An 11,559-nucleotide genomic window follows, 5' to 3' on the forward strand; every position below is an offset into this window, starting at 1 on the left:
ATTGCAAGATCAGAAAGCCTTGCCTGTCCCATCGTTGAACGCAAATAGTTATTTATCAACTTCAACTTTGAAAAGCTCCTCTCACATGAAGCCACAGACACACAGATTGTCAGAAATATTTTTAGACAAAGGATTGGAAGAGATTCAATCAAATCCCATTCTGCTATGAAGGTCAAAACTTGTAAAGCTGACCAGTCTTTGACTTCTTCTAGGTTGATCTTGGATGCTTTGAGATGTCTCCTCAGTATGGGTATTTCTATTAACATCTCACGCTCAGATATTTCGTCATAAAAAGTGGTCAGTTTTGGAATGGACACCTTTAATTTTTCTTCAGTTTCATATATGAGACTCTTTGCTTGAACAGCCTCAAACATGGCTGCAACTTCCATGATGGCTCTTAATCTGTTCTGGAGTTCATAATAGAAGCGATCAATGCACTCAAGAATTGCCCTCTTGTTTTCGTCTTGTAGACTTATGCCTCCAGCATCACATGCCTGTTCCCCTGCCATCCTCTTCTTAAACCTGGCTCTTCTCTCTACGGCAATTTTATATTCTTTAGCTTTTGTGCCTGTGTAATTGCGTGTTCCACTAGGTGACTGCGTTCTTTATACAGAAAAAGTCTTAGTGACTCTAGCTTTTTCACCACCTTGTCCAGACTTAAGCCTTTGGTCTGTAGGTACTGTTGTGTAACATCAACTTCTTGAAGTTCATCACCCCAGAAGTACAGGTAGCACAAAAACGTAAAATCACAGACAGCAGGCAGTAGACATTTTGCTGCTACTCTTGTGTCCAAATTTTCACAAGGATCACAAAGCGCTTCGATCGCAGACACAAACATATCAAATTTTTCTTTGACTGGCTTAACTGCAGCATGATGAGCATTCCAGCGTGTTGTTGATAATCTTTTCACTGACACTCCAGTATGGTGAATTAACACATCCCATCGATAGGGGGAAGCAGCAAAACAAGAAAACATTGACTGAAGAGTTTCAAAAAATGTCACATATGAAGCATTTTCAGCAAAAGAGTGCTGACCGCACAAGTTAAGTGAATGGTCCACACAGCCATTAAAAATAGCTTTCTTGTTTTTTTCCCTAATAACGGATTGTACACCTCCATGAATTCCAGCCACAACATTATGTCCAGTCCATCACTCTCTAATTTTTTAAGGATATCCAAACTAAGATCAGCAGCTTTTTTCCCCTTTAAAGGGAAAAATCCTAGAAACACTTCTTTTTACTTCAACTTTCCTATTCTTGATGTTCACATATCTGATCACTTTGGACTTCTGGTCAGTATGTGATGTGACAGGTGTGCTGTCAAACATGATTCCAAAGTACTTTGCAGACTTTATGTCCATGACAATCTGACAATCTTCTCCTTCATGTGATTTGCCAGGACTATGGATGAGCTTCGTGTTCGAGTCGAACCCATGTTCGACTCGAACATTGTCTGTTCGCCCGTTCGCCGAATTGCGAACGATATGGGCCGTTCGCGCCAAACTCGTGTGGTGCATCACGGCCCATAATTCACTGCGGCATCGCAATGCATTGATGGCTGATGATTGGCAAAGCATGCACTATGACCCGAATTATTGGCCAATCACAACGCCGTCAGTAGAGAGAGCTGTAATTGGCCAAAGCCAGGGTGGCTTTGGCCAATTAAGGCTCAGGGGGTTTAGAACACGCCCCACACTATATAAGGCCGCCTGTGTAGTGTGTTCCAGCGTGCTTAGAGAGAGAGAGAGACAGTGTCATTTGATTTAAGTTAGCTAGATTAGGCAGGACAGTCAGTGAGTTAGCTGCACTTACAGTGTATTGTGTATATATATGCATCACAGGTGTTTATATATATATATATATATATATATATATATATATATATATATATATATATATATACACTGTATTCAGTTTAGATAGATCCGTTCCTGTTATCTTCCTACTGACAGGCAGGCTTGTCTTGTTACAGTACTTACAGCTACTGAAGAAAATTGCTGGTGTTCTTTTGATCCTATTAGTACCACAGTCAGGCAGCTAGACTATTTACAGTTAGTGTAGTGCGTCCTCCTCACAGTGTTCAGTTGAAGCTACAAGTTAGTTTGGTGTGACCTCTGCACAGTGTTCAGCTAAAACTACAAGGTAGTGTAGTGTGTCCTCCTCACAGTGTTCAGCTAAAGCTACAAGTTAGTTTAGTGCGACCTCTGCACAGTGTTTAGCTAAAACTACAAGTTAGTGTAGTGCGACCTCTGCACAGTGTTCAGCTAAAGCTACAAGTTAGTGTAGTGCGTCCTCCTCACAGTGTTCAGCTAAAACTACAAGTTAGTGTAGTGTGTCCTCTGAACAGTGTTCAGCTAAAACTACAAGTTAGTGTAGTAAAAATTATAAACCGCGCTAAACAAAATTTATAATTGGTAAGGTGGAGGTGTTACCTACCACCAGCATATATTGAAAAAATATAAAAAAACAATAAAACACAAAAGGAAAAAAGTCCAAATATTATGAAATGGAATTAATCTTCAAAGATGACAGGATGTTCAGCTTATTATAGGTAACGATCCAAAATGAGCTAAGATTGCCCTTACCAGAACTCCAGTAACAATGTTACTGGAGTTTGATGGGTTATATTTTGGGTTGTATACTGATGGGATGGATTCCTGGCTAATGTGGACGAATCAAAGTGTTCCCGGTCAACCATTGATCAGTTCCTAGTCTAACATAGAGCTTGGTTACCACCGTGAGTCGGTAAGCACAATCTACAGCCACGGTGGTGGGTTTTTTCACTCCCCCCCCCCCCCTGTTTTCCTTTTTGGTTTATTTTTGTGTGCTCACCAGGGTGTTTGGTATGTCTGTTTGTCCATGCTGAGCATTTGATATACTACACTATGGCCAGTTCTTTTTGTGTTTTCTCCTGCATCCATTGAGGGGACTACAATTTGAAAACGGACGGTGCGGTTTGGTTTTCTCATCCCAAAGGCCCAGGCAGGGTTTAATGCCATCCGCCCATTGTTACTGGAGTTCTGGTAAGGGCAATCTTAGCTCATTTTGGATCGTTACCTATAATAAGCTGAACATCCTGTCATCTTTGAAGATTAATTCCATTTCATAATATTTGGACTTTTTTCCTTTTGTGTTTTATTGTTTTTTATATTTTTTCAATATATGCTGGTGGTAGGTAACACCTCCACCTTACCAATTATAAATTTTGTTTAGCGCGGTTTATAATTTTTTCTATATTTGATTGGTGTTGTCGCACTGTTTACTGCTGCTTATTTATATGTGGTTCTAGCGCGGAATTTTTTACTACAAGTTAGTGTAGTGCGACCTCTGCACAGTGTTCAGCTAAAGCTACAAGTTAGTGTAGTGCGTCCTCTGAACAGTGTTCAGCTAAAACTACAAGTTAGTGTAGTGCGACCTCTGCACAGTGTTCAGCTAAAGCTACAAGTTAGTGTAGTGCGTCCTCCTCACAGTGTTTAGCTAAAACTACAAGTTAGTGTAGTGCAACCTCTGCACAGTGTTCAGCTAAAACTACAAGTTAGTGTAGTGCGACCTCTGCACAGTGTTCAGCTAAAGCTACAAGTTAGTGTAGTGCGTCCTCCTCACAGAGTTCAGCTAAATCTACAAGTTAGTGTAGTGCAACCTCTGCACAGTGTTCAGCTAAAGCTACAAGTTAGTGTAGTGCATCCTCCCCACAGTGTTCAGCTAAAGCTACAAGTTAGTTTAGTGAGACCTCTGCACAGTGTTCAGCTAAAGCTACAAGTTAGGGTATTGCGTCCTTCACACAGTGTTCAGCTAAAGCTACAAGTTAGTGTAGTGCTTCCTCCTTATAGTGTTCAGCTAAAACTACAAGTTAGTGTAGTGCAACCTCTGCACAGTGTTCGGCTAAAGCTACAAGTTAGTGTAGTGCGTCCTCCTCACAGTGTTCAGCTAAAACTACAAGTTAGCGTGGTGCGACCTCTGCACAGTGTTCAGCTAAAGCTACAAGTTAGTGTAGTGCGTCCTCCTCACAGTGTTCAGCTAAAGCTACAAGTTAGTTTAGTGTGACCTCTGCACAGTGTTCAGCTAAAGCTACAAGTTAGGGTAGTGCGTCCTCCTCACAGTGTTCAGCTAAAGTTTTTTGCGAGCTCTACACAGTGTTCACCTAAAGCTACCTGTAGAAGGTTGGTGGTGTTTTCCTGATCCTATCACTACTGCAGGCAGCTAAATAAGCTACAAGTTAGTTTTTTGCGAGTTCTGTACAGTGTTCAGCTAAAGCTACCTGTAGAAGGTTGGTGGTATTCTCATACTACAGGCAGGCAGTTGATTTTGCTAGCTGCAGTATCAGTTATATATATATATATATATATCCCAGCTTAGTGCAGCTACAGGCCATTAGTATGTCTGGAAGGCCAACAAGGAGAGGCAGTCACAAGCCAATAAAAGGGGGTAAGCAGGCTCTGTGTCTAGAAGCAACAGTGCTGGTGGTGGAGACGGTGCATCCTCATCAGCACGTGGCCGTGGGACACGCTTGGCCTTTTTTTCGGCAGCTGGCCGTGTTGAGCCGCAACATGCGGAAGACTTGGTTGAGTGGATGACCAAGCCGTCCTCATCCTCCTCATCCTCTCTCACCCAGGCTCAGGGTACTTTGTCTGGCAAAGCAGCTGCCAACACGACCTCTTCCCTCGGCTCAATGGCATCAGTGACACCTTCCCTAGCCCCACCATGTCCTCCTGAGGAGTCCCTCGAACTGTTTGACCACAGTGTTGGGTATATGCTCCAGGAGGATGCCCAGTGTTTAGAAGGCTCTGATGATGATACTGAGCTAGAGTAAGGCAGTAATGTGAGCACGGACAGAGGGGGTGCCCAAGAAGGACAGCAATCTGGCAGTCATGCTCCCCCTGCTGCAGCATACTGTCAGGTTTGCTCCAGTGATGAGGAGGGAGGGGATGATGAGGTCACTGACTCAACGTGGGTGCCTGATAGGAGAGAGGAGGAGGAGGCACATCATCAACGAGGCAGGATGCCCTCCAGGGGCCAGCCTAAGGGCAGCACACCCCAAAGCTCCGCATGTGCAAGGCGCTGCTGTCTCTGTGCATTATTCCAAAAGTTCTTTGGTGTGGGCCTTTTTTGAGACGAGTGCATCAGATCACACCACTGCTATTTGCAACATATGTCTCAAGCGTATCTCGCGTGGCCAAAACATCTCCTGCTTGGGCACCACGTGCTTGACCAGACATATGTTGACCTGCCATGCAGTTCATTGGCAAGCGTATCTAAAAGACCCACACCAAAGAACAAAGAGGACATCTTCTTGCTCCTCATCAGCTGAGATCTCCAACCCCACTATACCTTCAGTCCTCTCTGAGACCTGCACTGAGAGGAATGAAGGTGTAGAATTATGTGTGTCACAGCCAAGTACTTGTGGGCAATCTGCTTTTCGGTACACCGACGTCAGATTGTACAAGGCAAATTTCCCTGCCCCAGCTGCTGCACCGCCGAAAGAAGTTCGCTCCCAGCCATCCACATGCCCAGCGGTTGAATGCTAGCTTGGCAAAATTGCTAGCACTTCAACTGCTGCCTTTTCAGTTGGTGGACTCTGCCCCCTTCCACGAGTTTGTGGAATGTGCGGTTCCTCAGTGGCAGGTACCCAAACGCCACTTTTTCTCATGGAAGGCGATTCCGGCTCTCTACCGGCATGTGGAAGGCAATGTCCATGCCTCGCTGGACAGGGCGGTGCATATTACCGCTGACTCATGGTCCAGCAGGCATGGACAGAGATGTTACCTAAGTTTCACCTCGCATTGGGTGACTCTGCTGGCAGCTGGGAAGGATACAGGACAAGGTGCAGTAGTGTTGGAGGTTGTTCTGCCACCACGCCTCCAAAATGCCACTACTAATGACTGTGACACACCTCTCTCCTCCACCCCCTCCTCTTCTTCTTCCTCCATGGCCTCTTCCAGTGCTTTGTCCTCGGAACCAGCGGTGCTCCGTAGCCGTTCAAGGGGCTATGCAAGTATGCAGGCCAAAAGATGCCATGCGGTGCTTGAGCTGGTGTGCTTGGGGGACAGGAGCCACACTGGGGCAGAGGTTCTGTCAGCTCTGCAGGGGTAGGTTCAGAGGTGGTTGACGCCACGCCAACTTAAGGCAGGAATGGTGGTTTGTGACAATGGCACCAACCTCATCTCTGCCCTCTGACAGGAACAAATGACCCATGTGCCCTGTTTGGCTCATGTCCTTAACTTGGTGGTGCAGCGGTTCTTGGGCAGGTACCCGGGCTTACAGGATGTCCTGAGGCAGGCCAGGAAAGTCTGTGTGCATTTCTGACGGTCATAAAATGCCAGTGCTCGGCTAGCAGACTTCCAAAAGGAGTTTAACCTGCCCAAGAACCGCCTAATCTGTGACATGCCCACCAGGTGGAACTCAACGTTGGCCATGCTGCAGCGGCTGCACACGCAGCAGAGGGCCATCAATGAGTACCTGTGCGACTATGGCACCAGGACAGGGTCAGGGGAGCTTGTTTTTTTTCCCCACGCCAGTGGGCCATGATCAGGGATGCATGCACTGTCCTATCACCATTTGAGGAGGTCACGAGGATGGTGAGCAGTGACAGTGCATGCATCAGTGACACTGTCCCCCTTGTCCACCTGTTGGAGGAGCACACGCTGCGTGGAATAATGGACAGGGCACTTGAGGCAGAACAGAGGCAGGAAGAGGAGGACTTCCTTAGCTCTCAAGGCCCCCTTTATCCAGACAGTGTTCCTGCATGCCCTCCGATCACACAGGAAGAGGACGAGGAGGAGGAGGATTGTGTCAGTATGGAGGCGGAGCCTGGCATTCAGCATCAGCAGCAGTCTTTAAGGGATCAGTCCCAAGAAACACATGAACTTGTACGTGGCTGGGAGGAGGTGGCTGCGGACCATGTCGTCCTTAGTGACCCAGAGGACTCCGGACCGAATGCCTCAGCAAACCTATGCTGCATGGCCTCCCTGATCCTGCAAAGCCTGCGTAAGGATCCTTGTATTCGTGGTAGCAAGGAGAAGGACCGATACTGGCTGGCAACCCTCCTTGATCCACGTTACAAGGGTAAGGTTGCAGACCTTATCTTGCCGTTGCAGAGGGAGCAGAGGATGAAACATCTTCGGGAGGCCTTGCAGAAAGGTCTGTGCAACGCGTTCCCAGAGACTGGGAGGTTACAAACTCCTGTTTCTGGACAACGTGTTGCTGAGGCTTCGGTCAGTCAAAGAAGGAGCAGTGGAGAAGGTGGCCGTCTGACCGATGCATTCAGACAATTTTTTAGTCCGCAGCCCCAAGGTATGATCGGTTCCAGCAACCATCGCCAGCGTCTGTTTTACATGGTGCAGGAATACCTAGGGGCAAGATCTGACTTGGACACCTTTCCCACCAAAAATCCTCTGGGTTACTGGGCCTTGAGGATGGATCACTGGCCAGAGCTTGCACAGTATGCAGTTGAGCTACTGGCCTGTCCTGCATCCAGTGTTTTTTCGGAACACACATTCAGTGCTGCTGGAGGCTTTGTAACCGATCACAGGGTGCGTCTGTCCACCGACTTGATCGATCGAAAGACATTCATAAAAATGAATCAGTCTTGGATCACCACCAGCTACCAAGCACCTGATGCTGATGTAACCGAATAATTTTTTTTGAAATCTCAGATCCCTTCAAAGACTGCCTATGCTGATGCTAAGTGACTATCCTGATTAATTATCCTCTTCCTCCTCAATGAGCATGCTGATAGCTTGTAAGAACATTTTTGGTTCTGGGCGCCGCCACCAGTGCCTAAGGCCCAATTTTTCAGCCCCTGTTCAACAGGGGCGTGTAATTACAATCTTTGATGCAATACTTTGCAGCAGGGCTCGTTCCTGTGTTCCAACTAGAGTATCTGTGAGGGGTTGCAGTGTTGTGGCACCAGCACCAGTGCCTAAGGCCCAATTTTTCAGCCCCTGTTCAACAGGGGCATGTAATTACAATTCTTGATCTAATATTTCACAGCAGGGCCCGTTTCTGCGCCCACCAAGAGCGAGTGAGGACTTACAGTGTTGTGGCACTAGCAACACTACCACCACCAAAGGCCCAATTTTTCTGCCCCTGTTCAACAGGGGCATGTAATTACAATTCTTAATCTAATATTTCACAGCAGTGCCCTGTGAGGGCTTACAGTGTTGCGGCCACAACAACACCTAAGGCCCAAATTTCTGCTGAGTATATAGGGCAGGCCCCTACTTTCAAACATCCAACTTACACACGACTCCTATTAGCAAATGGAAGGAGACAACAGGAAGTGAGATGAAATCTACCCCTAGGAAGGGAAATTCTCTCCTGTAAGAGTTAATATGGGAAAAACATTTCTCCTTTCCACTGATGCTTTATCACCAATCCTTGTTTCACAAAAAAAAAAAAAACAAGTTTTCAAAAAACATTTGTCATTGGGACAAAAAGTGAGGTGAAATCTTCTGAAGAGGAGCACAGACAGCAAAACAAATGTCACAGGGGTGATAACCCTTCCCTATGTTTTCCAAAATGCTTAAAATAGATTTTTTGGCTGGAGCTAAACACGTTAAAAATGTACCAGTTCAAAATTACAAACAGATTCTACTTAACAACAAACCTACAGTCCCTGTCTTGTTTGCACCGCCTGTATACTGCTGTTCAGAGTACAGAGCCTGTATACTGCTGTTTCCTTTTTTAATTTGGGTGCGGGGTTTCATCCATATTGCCAGGACCCAACATTACATTAAAGCCGCAAGCAGTTTTAAATGACTTTTTTTCCTTTAAAAATGACATTTTGTGCAGGGACTGTTCTAAGCACGGGAAACACGCGCCACTTTACAGGCATACTATAGACACCCCCAGGTACGATATTTAAAGGAATATTTCACCTTTTTTTTTAACTTTAAGCATCATTAAAATCACTGCTCCCTAAAAACAGTAGTTTTTAAAAGTTTTTTTGCATTGATACATGTCCCCTGGGGCAGGACCCGGGTCCCCAAACCCTTTTTAGGACAATACCATGCAAATTAGCCTTTAAAATTAGCACTTTTGATTTCAAATGTTCGAGTCCCATAGACGTCAATGTGGTTCTAACGTTCGTGCAAATTTTCGGTCCGTTCACAGGTTCTGGTGCGAACTGAACCGGGGGGTGTTTGGCTCATCCCTATCCTGGATGCTTATAAACTCATTCTGAGTTTGTGGAGAAAGATATGAGACCGATACTTTAAGTTTACAGGTGCTCCGCTTCAATCTAATTAGGTGTTCTTTCAGTACCGAATCATATTTTGAAAGCATTTCAACCATCTCAAGAAAGTTCCCTTTATTGAATGAGCACTCATCTTCCTTGTGGCCATGGATTGCTAGGTTCTGCTTGGCAAGAAACAATGTGATGTCAAGCAATCTGTGTAAGATATCCCTCCACTTTTTCTTCTCAATCTCCATCACAGTAATAGCTCCAGCATCAAAAATTTGGTGCAGCCTAAGTCCTGTTGCCAAGGTTTTCCATTTTTTAAGGCGGTTTAGGTGTTCTTCGGATGTCTCATGATTTTGTACTTTCGGGCTTAGCTTCCACCTTTTTTGAAACCCAGTTACAAATTTGGATGTCGTATCTAGAGTACAAACGGCAAACAGTCAGCAGCAAAAACAATATAAATTCTCACTGACAGGTGAGTAAACCATCCATGACCACAGAATTTTCTCACCATTTGGCATCCCCTTGTAAAACCACTCTTTTGAAAGTTGCCGCACATGTCCCTTTTGTTGCAGCTTTTGCATCTTGCCTTCTGCAACACTGAAAGGGCCCTCCTTGTTCTGGAAAGAAGCACTTTCCTGTTTGATTATTTCAACCCGAACATGATCTTGAACTGGTATCTCCCAGAAAGAAACATCAGATAACATTTGGAATTCTTTCTCCTGAATGGCACTCATCTCCTTTACAGTATGATGCCTGTGGCTAGAGTCACTCTCAGAACTCTCTTCTGCTTCAGATTCTGCCATTTCCATTCCTTGCACTTGTGCTTCAGATTCTGCCATTTCCACTTCTTGCTCTTTTGCAGAATGCATGCTAGCAAAAGCATTAGAAAAATCGGCTTCATGAAGTGGAGACTGACAAGCAGGGTCTTTTGATGAACCCTGCCCATCATCCGGTCTTTTCACATATTGAAGCATGGATCCAGCAAGTGTTTTTATCGATTTAATTTTTGCCTCCTTTGCTTTCCTTTGCTGGGATCCACATGGTCTCTTTGACTTATGTACTCCATGTGGCATTCCTGCAGTAAATATCAACATATTCTGTTCAGATATATATTCTGTATTTCAGATTATGCCTGAGAAGACCCAGTGTCATTAACCAGGCTATATGCCCTATGGCCTGCCTAGTCAATCTCAGCGATTTGATTACAATAAAGTATGATATACTCACTGGCCACTCTATTAGGTACACCTATTCAATTTCTTGGTAACAAAAATTGCTAATCAGGCAATCACATGGTAGCAACTCAATGCATTTAGGCATCTAGACGTGGTGAAGATGAATTGTTGAAATTCAAACTGAGCATTGGAATGGGGAAGAAAAGGGATTTAAGTGTCTTTGAACGTGACACGGTTGGGCTGGTCTAAATATTTTTTTTAAAACTGCTGATTTGCTGGGATTTTCATGCACAACATCTCTCCGGTTTACAGGGAATGGTGGGAAAGAGAAGATATCCAGTGAGCAGCAGTTGTGTGGAGGAAAATGCCTTGGTGATGTCAGAGGAGAATGGGCAGACCTTGAAGCAGATGGGCTACAGCAGCAGAAGACCACACTAGGTGCTACTCCTCTCAGCTAAGAACAGGAAACTTAGGCTACAATTTGCACAGAAAAATGTGAGGGATAACACTGCGCTAACTAAGGTAAACAAATAAGCAGCTACATAGAGTGTGACAAAAACTATAAAAATAATAGTGAAAAATGTAGCGCATAACAGGCATATAAAATAAACGTGATATCTATGTAACACAAAAAGTCCATGAAATGTAAACCTAGGACAAGAATACACTAGACTGAATGAGTGACACGCAAAAGTTTTGATTGACTAGTGTGATAATAAAGTGATGAATGTCCAACTGTGTGTGAACACAAGAACAACCGCTCAGAGTGATGGATTTCCAAATAGGGACACTGGATGTATGGGTCCGTCCGTGTAAGCAACATCAAAGGGAGTGACAACAACAGATGAATGGTAGGTGTGCAATCTTACCAGATCTGGTGGACTCTAATGTCAGTGACATAGAGTCTTAACAGGCAATGTGCCACACGTTGCAGAAACAGAGGTGTCCAGGTGGTTAGGACCTCCGGTTGGGACCTCTAGGGCGAACTCCACAGAAACCATGTGAGTAAACCGCTCAAGCTGGAACTGGAGACTGGAATCTTGTGAAGAGGGTGCACTGGGTCTACCGGAACGGGACACTCAACGGCATCAAGGTGATATGTGGGGAAAAAATTATGCTTCCACAGATAAAAAAAAGGGCATTTTATTTCTAAAAAACCACTAACATTAAAAGTGATCACATATAGAAATTTGGCAACATGGAA

At 44.9% G+C, this 11,559-nt stretch overlaps 1 pseudogene; it reads right to left on the reverse strand.

Moving 5' to 3' along the window:
• Nucleotides 1–535: 535 nt before the first annotated feature.
• On the reverse strand, nt 536–10,253 carry LOC141102976 (uncharacterized; annotated as a pseudogene).
• Nucleotides 10,254–11,559: the final 1,306 nt, after the last annotated feature.

The sequence above is a fragment of the Aquarana catesbeiana genome, linkage group LG07 (genome assembly GCF_042186555.1).
Source record: "Aquarana catesbeiana isolate 2022-GZ linkage group LG07, ASM4218655v1, whole genome shotgun sequence".
Lineage (NCBI taxonomy): Eukaryota > Metazoa > Chordata > Amphibia > Anura > Ranidae > Aquarana > Aquarana catesbeiana.